Source organism: Eurosta solidaginis, chromosome 4 (genome assembly GCF_040869045.1).
Source record: "Eurosta solidaginis isolate ZX-2024a chromosome 4, ASM4086904v1, whole genome shotgun sequence".
In the NCBI taxonomy this organism is placed as follows: Eukaryota; Metazoa; Arthropoda; class Insecta; order Diptera; family Tephritidae; genus Eurosta; species Eurosta solidaginis.
Genome location: NC_090322.1, coordinates 107545391 through 107557392, shown reverse-complemented (window position 1 = coordinate 107557392; position 12002 = coordinate 107545391). Strand labels below are relative to the sequence as shown.

Below are 12002 nucleotides of genomic sequence, written 5' to 3'. Positions count from 1 at the left end.
ACATATAGACAACAAAACGTAGCAGCCCCTCCGCGGCCCCGCTAACCAGTATATGTGTGCATTTCTCTTCGCGTGAGATGAAGAATAAAGTAATGCGTGCGAAATCAAAAGCAAAAAATAAGTTAACCTCTGATATTTTCCCTAGTGCTAACATAAAGCAAAAAATTTTTATTAACGACAGTCTTACGCCCTATAACAGAGTTTTGTATGCAGAAGCAAATAAAATAAAAAAAGAGAAACACTATAAGTATATATGCGTTACGAATTCTAAAATAATGTTAAGAAAAGCTGAAAAAGGCGTTGTTGTGGTTGTGAGATCGTTTGATGATTTGTCTGGGTTACCAGACTAGTTCGTTTACCAACTTTTCAAAAAACCTTATATATGATCACATTTATATCGAATGATCTCAACAGCGACAACATACTTAATGACAGCCCTATACGCAGTGCAAATCTGATTGTTTCAGATAAATATTGTCTTTATATAGTCCACCAAAACATTCGTAGTCTACGGCAAAACTTTGATTCCTTGTTGTGTAACTTGGAAGCACTTCCCGCTCTTCCTGATTTAATATTCGTGTCAAAAATATGGATTTACTCCCATGAAACTGAGTTTTATAGTATACCGGACTACAATTTCTTTGCTAATACCAATGATGAATATTCTGCAGGTGGTGTAGGAGTTTTTGTGCGTAATACAATTGAATGCGATATATCGCGCTATAATCTGTCGAGCGCAGTCATATTGAAAGTTGTATTAAAAAATAATAATAAGTTTTTAACTCTAGTCTGTGTATACAGGCGTCATGCTGAATCTGGTCTATGCTTTCTGGAAGAATTTACAAACTTTCTGAATGTTGAGAGATCGAGGAACGTTATTATAGTAGGTGACCTGAATCTAGATATACTCCAATCGAATACTTTATCTGAAAATTATTTAACCCTTATGGCAAGTCATGGATTTATTTCTTATGTAAATGAACCAACAGAATTAGCTCTGGAACTTGCTTGGGGAGATCTCATCGGCAGCGTCTGTACACTTCTAGGTGCGGCTGCAAGCGGGCGTCTGTCTTGGAGCAAGCGACTCGCTATATAAACGCACAAGTAATATTTTCACCCCCGCTGAGCGGGTTGTGCGCTGGGCTTGGGGCCCGCCACGTAAAACCATACTCCAATGAAATATAACAACAAGCCTCGGATAAATACACTCTCTATTGATGACGACCATGGCAAACGTTTGAAGGACAATGAATTGAGGGCATGCACCTGGAACGTCCGCTCTCTGAATGGGATAGGTGCAGATGCCCGTCTGGTTGATGTCCTCATCAAAGCAAAATCTGACATCACCGCCATCCAAGAAATAGGTTGGACGAAGCAAGGAAGAAAGAAGATCAAAAATTGTGACAATTTGAGTGGCCATACGAATAAGCGCAGTTTCGGCGGCGGGTTCGTGGTGGGAGAGAGACTTTGCCGCCAAGTGCTGGCGTTCACGACTGTGGACGAGCGTCTCAATGAAATCTATCCTTCTTTTCTCAATCCCTGTTTGACGCCATAAATTTTAAATTTCATATTCTGATGCATTTTACACACGCATACATTATGCGTGCTATTTTTACCCGCTAGGACACATTCTCGAGGCCTCAATCTGCGGAATGTCGACAGAGAGACTCGTATTTCAGGAAATTGTTCTTGAAATTTCACATGAAGCTCTCCGATATTAAATAATAATAATCTTCGTTGCTCCTGAGTACGGAAGCCATTTTGAGAAACTGATTTATAATCATTCAAACATGGTTGAACTCTACTCACGTCGTCCATAAAATAAAATTGTCGTACCTTTTTCACGGTCTCATCAGGAATTTTTTTACCAACTTTACGTGACGGTAAAGAACCATACCCAACATTTTTTTTTAGTTTCTTAGCACGAAGAGCCATTCTTCTAGGTACCTATATTCAAATAGAGACAAACATTTTTTTAATTCGTAAAAAAATTTTTATTAAAACATCTGTACCTGAAATACTGTACGTATTCTATTAATGGACCAATTCTCTGGGAGAGTAGTTAATACTTTAATTTTCTCACATTTAGTATGATTTTCAGATAAAGCACTTTTAATGTTAGCTATATACTGCTTCTCAGAATTATTTGCACTCTCAACATATCCTTTTTTGTTTAGTAGGCTAGAAATATTTTTATTACCTTTCTTTATTACCTGAGAAAATCTTTTTTTTAATCACAGTTTCGCCGAAATCGCGCAACACATTATTAATATTTTGGTTTTGAAACATTTTCGACTTCACTGCATTCAAAAGTAGGATCAGACTTTTCATCGTCAACGTCACTCTCAGTCACGATATCATTGTTACATTTATCACTTTCAGGGGTGTCAAAAACAAGTTCATGTGTTTTTTTATAAACACCTCGTCGACAAGCATTACACGTGCGAATCAACAAAGGGCTTAAATTGTATGCCCCAGTCATCGGTGAATCTGTATAAATTATTATAAACGCTATTATGCTTTCTTTTTAGCAATGGGTTACAGCACTTATACTTCGATCGACCCATCACTCGAATTTACACCGTACTGTTTATACTACATAGAATATTCAATTCAACCCCAAAATCAAGGTGAAATAATCGCGGAGTTTAAATGAGCAACGTCTTTATTCAATCAAAGGCTTATGCGGCAGTTACCCACGAACGTACGTAGAAAAAACGTGTCAGCTGACACGACCTATCTTATGAGTGTGCAATGTAAACGAAAACTCACCGACGTGCAACGCCCGTACGTACGTAGCCCGGAACGTAGAAATCAAAACAATTTTGATTTTTTCCGTAAGAACGTGTTAGCTGATCGCTCTCTCACTAGACAGAGTTGCCTAGTAAACTTTTGTGCGCTAATTTTTGACCGTTTGCAATTTTATGCAAAAACGCCTAATTAAAGTTTGAAAAATTGTGGAAATAATTCGAAATAATTATGTAAAATTGCTGATTATAAATATTTAATCTATTTATACTTATTTAATATGTATTCCGGCCTTTTACAATATCAAAAATTAAATTGGAAAAAGTTGATGTTTCCATAAGCATACATGCAAAATGGTCAGTGGCAACAGTGCTTATCTGTAAACAATACACACACAAATATGTTATGTACATGTACACGGACGCACACATTGATTCCTACGGGCTTGAGAGTTCGGTCAAACGTGCTTCGTGCGACAAACGACCTTACGTACGGCACACGTCGGTGGGTAACTGCCGCATTACTCTAAACTAATTTTACCCATCATTGTAAATGAGAATGTATAACACTTATTTTATATGCGTTCTTTACCGTTAATTTTTGTGAATTGCATCTATATTTAGTTGCGTTTGTAAGTTCATATGTATGTATGATTATCTGTAAGAATATGTTTTAGTTATGCCAATTAATAAGTACATAAATATGTAAGAACAAAATAAGAAATGTTTGAAAATAGAGTACGCAATAGGCAAATAAGCATTTTATTGTTATGTATGTTTGTATGAGCCTATGTTTGTACATTACTATAACTTGCTTAGCGCGAATGGAGAAATGAGAGCATATCGGCCGCCCGCATGTTCGCAGCAGTGCGACGCGTAAGAGAAACAGTTATTTTTTAATACTTCCCGTTGAGAGCACAAAACCAATTTGTGATATGATGTTACTCATCATATTTCCAACATAACCCATTAAAAAATTTTAAAATTCAAGGCGGGGCAGTGAGTCAAACCCCTATTTGTTTATAAAAAATTTATTAAAAAAAGGTCAAAAATATTTTTTTTTTAAATTTTTTTATTTTTTCATAAAGCTCCTTTATCGTAAATTATGTCTGTAAATTTTCATATTTTTTCAATTCAAAGTATGTGAGTAATGAATTTTTCAAGAAAGGGTTAATAAAATATTTATCTGCAAAAATAAGTAATAAACAATTTAATTTTTAAAAAAATGTTGGCTGGGATATTGTTGTATTGGTAAATACTTAACAAATAAGCAAAGATTTTTATTTTTCATGACTTCGGGAAAAATGGTGTGTACACTTCAGAGATTTTCACTCTTATGCAGTCGACCATAGTTTGTCGTCAACTTTAAATAATAAATAAATAATAAGGACCACCCTAATGCACATATGTATGTATATACGTACACAAATATGTATGTACATATCGTATATGAATTAGTGTAAGTAGGTAAAATCAAGACATAAAGAATAGAATTTTAGTTATTACAAATAGTATTGACCAGCGATAACAATTATCGATTACTACATATCGAAGCTTAGGATATAAATTTAATGAATAATACTGAGGGAATATAAGTCGCGAACATACCGTTGGTTACTGTCAATGAGTTTTGAATTAGCTTGATTAATTTCGTAAGCAATAATGCCGCGTTAAGTTCAAACCTAGGTATTGATATGTGTTTTAAGGGTGCCACACGCGTCTTCGATGCTATAATGTTTGTGCGATATTCATTATTTATCTTTATTCGACTGTAAACCACTGCAGCATATGCAACCGACGATGCGTGCGCAAAACCATGTATTTCGATTGAGCCTTCGCAAGATGCAATGAGGCGCGGAATTGATATTTGTTTTAACAACTCTAGCTATTGTACGTATTGCTGCCAGCGAGCGCACACCTCAAGAGGGAGTTTATCGTCCCAATGTAGCCCTAGTAACCACAGCTCTTGAAACAATACCTTGAACAAAACCACAGATGGCGACACTATGCCCAATGGGTCGTATATTTTCGACATTTCCGATAACACTAATCGCTTTTTGGGGTGTTCCACAAGCATCACTGGTTTAGTTTTTAAAAATAATTCATCGCTGCATGGATTTCACTGTACTCCTAGTATTTTAACGAATGCATAAACTAATTGTGATGTCAAATCAACGGGGTTATATTCGCATATTTCTTTAGGAAGAGTATTTAGCAGCGGCCAACAGTTCGAGCTCCATTTTTGCAATGAAAAATTGGCTTTAGATAGTAAAGGAATAAGTTCGTCTTTAAGTCGAATTAAATCGTGAGCTGAGCTGCAGCCGGTTAAAATGTCGTCTACATAAGCATCGTTTTGAAGCACAAGCGATGCAACAGGAAATTCTAATTTATGGTCATCAGCTAGTTGTTTTAAAACACGAACTGCTATAAAAGGTGATGACGTGAGCTCGTATGTTACCGTCAAAAGCCGGTAATGCTCAAACAGGCATGTTTTCGTCTGTTCGCCACACAATCCTTTGAAAATCAGTATGCTTTTTTGAAACTCGAATGCCGCGAAACATTTTTTGTATATGTGCACAAAACACAAATCGATGCTGTCGAAAACGCAGGGAAACTATGAAAAGATCTCTTTGTATAGGTGGGCCGACATGTAAGCGCTGGTTAAGTGAGACACCGGACGAATCGTTACTCGAACCATCAAAGACAACCCTACATTGTGTTGTCGTACTTTCCGGTTTCAAGACAGCATGGCGCGGTAAATAAAAAATGTTTTCATGGTCTTGCTCCCCTTCTCCTGTCGACAGCTTTTCCATATGTCCTAATGTGAAATACTCTCTCATAAATTCCGCCTATTGTTGTTTTAGTTCGGGTATAGTACGAAACCTTTTCTCCATGGCAAATAAACGCATTCGTGCTTGTTGTAACGCATGATGAATTGGTGGTGCGTCTTCTTTGAACGGGTATTCCACTATATACGTACCATCTTGTCTACGAGTATGCGTTGCGAAGAAATGTGCCTCTGCTGCGTCCACTAGAATTACAGTTGTTGTGGTGGGTAAACTGTCCATTTCCATGAAGGAACGAACAAGCGAATCCAAATCAACGAGAGCATGATTGATTATTGCTGGTGGTGAGCCGAGTTGAGTTGCATTACATGTACCGGCAATTACCCAACCGAAATTACTATTTAATGCAATAGGCATTGATCTATCAAAATGCTGGCGTTCTCCTGTAAAGATGGTCCATAACTGATCAGCACCAGTTATGACATCTACAGATCCCTTGTCGAAAAATGTTGGGTCAGCTAACTGCAAATTAAGAATTCGTTCCCACTTGAGGTTGAGCAGTCAATGCGGTGTGTAGGTATATCGGTTGTCAATTTAGGTAAAACATATGCGCTTATTTCAAGAAAATAGTCAGACAAGCGCGAGAGTAATTTAAGTTGAACACAGCCTCATGTAGTTCCTGCAGTACAGGCAGACAAACCAAGCACTGAAATACGTGCATTTGTACGCGGAATTCCGATACGTTGCGCGAAGTTGTCAGCAATGAATGATACTGGAGACTCTGTGTCAAGTAAAACGCGACAATTCACCACATTCCCCCAACGGTCAACCACGTTCGCCAGGATAGTTGGTAAGAGAGTGGTAGGGATGAACGACAGTGAGGCATTTTTGTTGTTAGCATATGCCGAGACAACCGAAGTACGAGGAGCAAGGTCGGTTGATACTGCAGCTGTGATCGCAATACTTTCTTTTGCTTCCGTGCTTAATTGTTGTTGCAACTGCTGTGTATTCTTCACGGGCTCTTTATTCATATGCACTAACGTGTGGTGCTTTGAGCGACAAAGTTTGCACCGGAAATTGGATGGACATTGATTTACATTATGAGATGAGCGCAAGCAATTGAAACAAATGCTTATCTTTTACAAATGCCCTCCTTGTTCCGCTATCCATTTGCTTAAACTTTTGACATTAAGAAACTGTATGCTACTCTGCACATACAACACAATAATTTGTTCTTGCTGTTGACTCTCCTGATTGAGCATAATGTGCCAATGCTGTGCGCTTTTTGTTAACTAGAGCGAGATGGGCTACACGATTCTAACGCATCACCCCGATGTGATAGAAATTTAACAAACTCATCAAATGACCGAACTACATGATAATCACCCTTCTTTGCCCATTCACTTTTTGTTTCTTCATCAACTTTGCCCAACAAAATGGCGACCAACCAAGGGTCCAGACTATTGCAATTGAGGGCATCCAAACCGCGTACAGTTTCGTCAGCTTTATCAGTTAAGTTACGAAGAGCTGCTGTTGCACAAGGGAATGAACAATTAGCGGCTTTTTGTCATATCGCTCTACTAGCCTGTCCCATGCGTCTTTATAATTATTGTCAGTCAATGGTATATGCTTAACAAGACTTAATGCTTCATCTTGTAAGTATGACTTTAGGTAATAGGCCTTTTGGATGTTGCTCAAATTTGACTTTTCGTCAATTGCGCTTCGAAAAAGGTCGCGAAATGACGGCCAATCTGAATAGTTTCCAGAAAAATTGGGCAGAGAAATTTTAGGGAGATGCACATTTGAATGAGTTACTGCTGCACTGAAGTTATCCAGGAACTTGGCTTGTTGTGTCAGTAACTTATCAATAGAATGGTCGGATTCAGTTTCCTTCACGGGTTGGGAACTCAGTTGATCATTGATCAAACGGGATATAGCGGCATGAGCGACGAAATATTTTTCTTCGTATTCCTCCACATCTTCTGCTGGGTCAATGAAGTTGTCTCTCCCTGCATAATCATACAACGCCTTGCTGATGTCTACAAGTTCATTGTAGGACTCCTCCAACTTATGCAGTCTATTTTTTAAGTGCTCCATCGTCGTGGACTTATCAAAGCCCCTAGCGTTTGCACAGGCACGTGTAATAGTGCCTTTAACCCACCCACGTTGTTTTAGTAATTTATCCATTTTAAATTGAATTAAGTTATAACACTTGGTACGCGGTATTATTTTTTCAATTCAATCGATCGATATTTGTGATATTATAGTTATTAAATTAACGGAGAAAACACGTGATGCGCGGTGTTTTACGAACAATTAAAAATTTATCCGGCTCGAAGGACCAAAAAATGTATGTCAATTAACGAAATGACCGAAGCCGTTTAGAGTTTAACCTTGACTGATTTATTAACAGAATTCATAATCACAAATGAGTACAAGAAGAAATAAGTAAGATATGCACATATGTATGTATATACGTACACAAATATGTATGTACATATCGTATATGAATTACTGTATGTAGGTAAAATCAAGACATAAAGAATAGAAGTTTAGTTATTACAAATAGTATTGACCAGCGATAACAATTATCGATTATTACATATCGAAGCTTACGATATAAATTGAATGAATAATACTAAGGGAATATCAGTCGCGAACACCCACTTTTGTTTAACTTCTACATATCAAAGCTACCTTCACCACCAGAAGGAGTCACTATCGTTTCCTACGCCGATGACTGCACAATTTGCAACAAAATAAACGCCCACCTCCCCGATCTCTCCAGTTTTTTCGCCTCGCGAGACCTGACATTATTACCGACTAAATCATCGGCGACCTTATTTACAATATGCGCGTCCTAAATGTCGACCATTTTGAACCTCCATGTCAATGACACTATGCTACCGACTGTCTTACACCCCAAAATCTTGGGTGTGCGGTTCGATCAGGATCTGCATTTTGCTGAGCATGCGGCCGCACTTGTACTGAAAATCCAGAGCCGCAATAAATCCTCAAATCTCTTGCTGGCACTACTCACTGGAAGAAGCTACAGGCCTGCCAAAACACCGCCCTCAGAACCACGGCTTGTCTTCTTATATCCCCAGAACACCATCTACATAATGAGTCGAGAAATGGTGAGTATTAGGGAGAGAAATGAAATGCTAACCAAACAGTTTCTGTTGAATACCCAGAAACCTGAGCATCCCAACAGACATATGATTGAGGGGCCTACACCGCCAAGGGGCTGAAGGGGTCATCTCTGTAAGCATTATAAGGAAATACGGCACCTGAAAACACAGCCGTATGAAGCTGAAAAGCACTAGCAGGTCCTCGGTGAAATTCACATACCAGAAATTCCCCGGGGAATTCAGTACTTAAAAAACAATACCCAAAACTAGTAGAGGAGGAACGCACTCTCCCTAGGGAAACGCGTGTCACTCTAGCTCAACTTCGATCTGGATACTGTAACAGGTTAAACTCTTATCTATCCAGAATCAACCCGACATACAAAACATATGCCCTGCTTGTAATGTCTCCCCACATGACACCAATGATGTCCCCAACCGTATTGTGGAACCAACGCCTCTAACAGCCCTCTGATTATGGTCCACCCCTGTTGAAGCAGCAAGTTTCCTTGGACTCCCGTTAAAGGACATTGATGAAAATGTGTGATCGGTCGCATCTATTAGATGTGGCGAAGCACTGCTACAAGAACAACAAAAACAAATTGGCATAAAATAGTTATTTTTAATTGGATTCCTTTTGTGCGAAACTGTAGATACTCTCATATTTTCTGTCAAAAAACGTATTTTTTCAGTTACAACCCCTTCAATGGGACTCTGTGAGATATGACTGTATTCATGATGTCTCTGAGAAACGGCCTTTTAACAGAGGGTATGAGACCCGTTCTTGCTAGCAAAACTCTTAAATTACTACCTTTTTATTAAAATAGGTCGAGTTCTACACACTGGAGTTTCTTTGAATAACACGAAAATTACGTTTTCTTGTGGAAGACGATCGCGCTAAATCCCAGACCCTATAACATTTGTTTATGCCATCATAATCTAATTCAGTCATCTTTTTACGTAATAAATACGGGACCGCCGTGGTGTGTTGGTAGCCTGCTACGCCACTAAAGATCCTAAGTACAAAGACCGTGAAAAGCAATATTAAAAACTTTAGAAAAAAAAAAAATGTTTCAAGTAAAAATAACTCTAAGTTAGGTCGCCGCCTCAGCAGTTGTTTGGCAAACGTTTCTAGTATTCTTTTACCTTGAAAAGCATCTGAGCGAAAATTCATCGTTGCAGATGCTGTTCGGAGTCGGCATAAAACATTTTAAAAGTACCACCGCGCAAATTCGAAGAGAAGCCTTAATCTCCTCGGAGGTGTATCGCGCCTTTTATATATTTTATTAAATAAGAATCAAATTAACGGCTGGACTTTCAAGTGCAACCTGACAAAATTCGCTTCGGGGCAGCTTGAGCGCCGACCATATGGCCATAGTAGTATAGCGTCATCAATCACAAGACGAACAGACTACATGATTCCCTCTCTGCGCTTCGAGGGAGATCTTAAGGCCACTATAGAGGTGGACGGTTGGCGCAAGGCTGCGCAAATGGCGGACGAGGCGATACATGTGTACACCGATGGTTCCAAAGTAGTGGAAGGAGTAGGGTCTGCGGTATACTGCGCTGATCCGGAAATAAGCAGATCCTACAGGCTGCCGGATTACTGTAGCGGTGTCCAAGTGGAAATATTAGCCGTAACCAAAGTAGTAGAAACCCTGGAAGAGAATAGCTTAAGCTGCAACCGTGTTAACTTTTATATTGGCAGTCAAGCAGCAATTAAGGCAATAATCTCGCATAGCACAGCATCTAAATGCGTGTTAGAGTGTAAGCAGTCTCTGGAGAGAATCGGGACAGGGAGAAGCATACATCTATATTGGGTCCCAGGGCATATGGGAATAGATGGGAATGAAAAAGCGGACATACTAGCTAAAAAGGACGCATCGCTTGAAGCTTGCTCCGTAGATGTCCCAATTAGATTGGGCGAGATTAAGCGAATGCGAGAGGTGCACATGATCGACCAAGCGGGAAAGGCGTGGGTTCAAGCTCGGGGCTGTAAAGTGTCGAAGATTATGTGAAGGTCTTACAACCTTAGACTAACACAGTTGCTTCTATCATTAAAAAGAGAGGACCGTAGACTCATGACGGGTATTCTGACTGGACACTGCCTTCTGGCGTCACATGCCTTTAAATTAGGCTTGGTCAGTGATAGCAGATGTAGGAAGTGCGGGTTGGAGGAGGAAACGATCGAGCACGTTCTGTGCTCGTGCCCTGCACTTGCCAGGCCAAGACTCCAGCTATTAGGAGTGATACAGCTGTCAGATCTAGAAGCAGCAAGTGGCTTAAGTCCTAGGAAGCTTCTGGTATTTGCCAAGAGGACGGAGTTATTTTATAATATAGGTCCTGGTTTTTGATAGGGTTTTTCAGTTTGGTCGTTAAAACAAACTTCTGGTAACACTACGGACTCAATCAGTGTATGTGAGGTCCTCATGGACCGGCGAGGTTCAACCTACCTACCTGAAAAAATTCGAGTGAAATTTTGTACGACTTATTTTTAGAGTAGACATCAACGTAGAATAGCGAATTAAAACGCAGCGGCTACGCTGGCTGGCTAGGCCATGTTATGCGAATGAAAGATGACGCTCCGGCTAAGAAAGTATTTTTATTGGAACCCGCCTATGGGAGCAGGGGAAGAGGGCGGCCCTCACTCCGCTGGAAGAACTAGGTGGAAAATGATTTAAACTCCCTTGGTGTGACAAATTGACGCCAGTTGGCAGATCGAAGAGGCGACTGGTCCGCTTTGATGGACGGCCATAACCATTTAAACGGTCAAGCGCCAATTAAGTATTTTTAGACCAAAATGCATCATATTTTACCCGGCAAAGCAAACTATAATATCTGTGCTTTTTTGCAATAACCGCTTAAGTCTTATATTTTAGTTTGCCGCAAATTGATATTTAAGGTTTAAATGCATATTTGAAAAAATTTAAAACAGGTACTCAATCAAAAGTACGTGAATCAGATGGTTTAAAGTAAGGTTAATAAGGGATACCAAGCCTTTTTTTAAAACGTATGTGTATTACAAGAAATTTTTGCACTTAAATAACTTAGTACGTTGTTGCAAATTTTAAAATATGTACACTTACATATTACATCGACTTAAGCCTTTATTGCAGATTTTGATTTAAATATCAGCCTAACTTATATCGACACAGGTTTTTATTGCAAACAGTAAACCAAAGAAACCTTACGACTTAACTCAAAACGGATATATATAGTCTCGAGATAAATTTTTCATTTGTTAATTTTATTTAAAAATAAATACAATTTTTAACAAAAAGTGAGTTTTTTAGAAAAAGTAAAAGGAGAAATTCGGGGTCATTGCACTCACACTATGTTTA

At 39.0% G+C, this 12002-nt stretch overlaps 1 protein-coding gene across 3 annotated transcripts in view; it reads left to right on the top strand.

Moving 5' to 3' along the window:
- Window positions 1-12002, top strand: part of LOC137250110 (uncharacterized) — a 197970-nt gene that overhangs the window by 81508 nt on the left and 104460 nt on the right. The window lies entirely within an intron of this gene.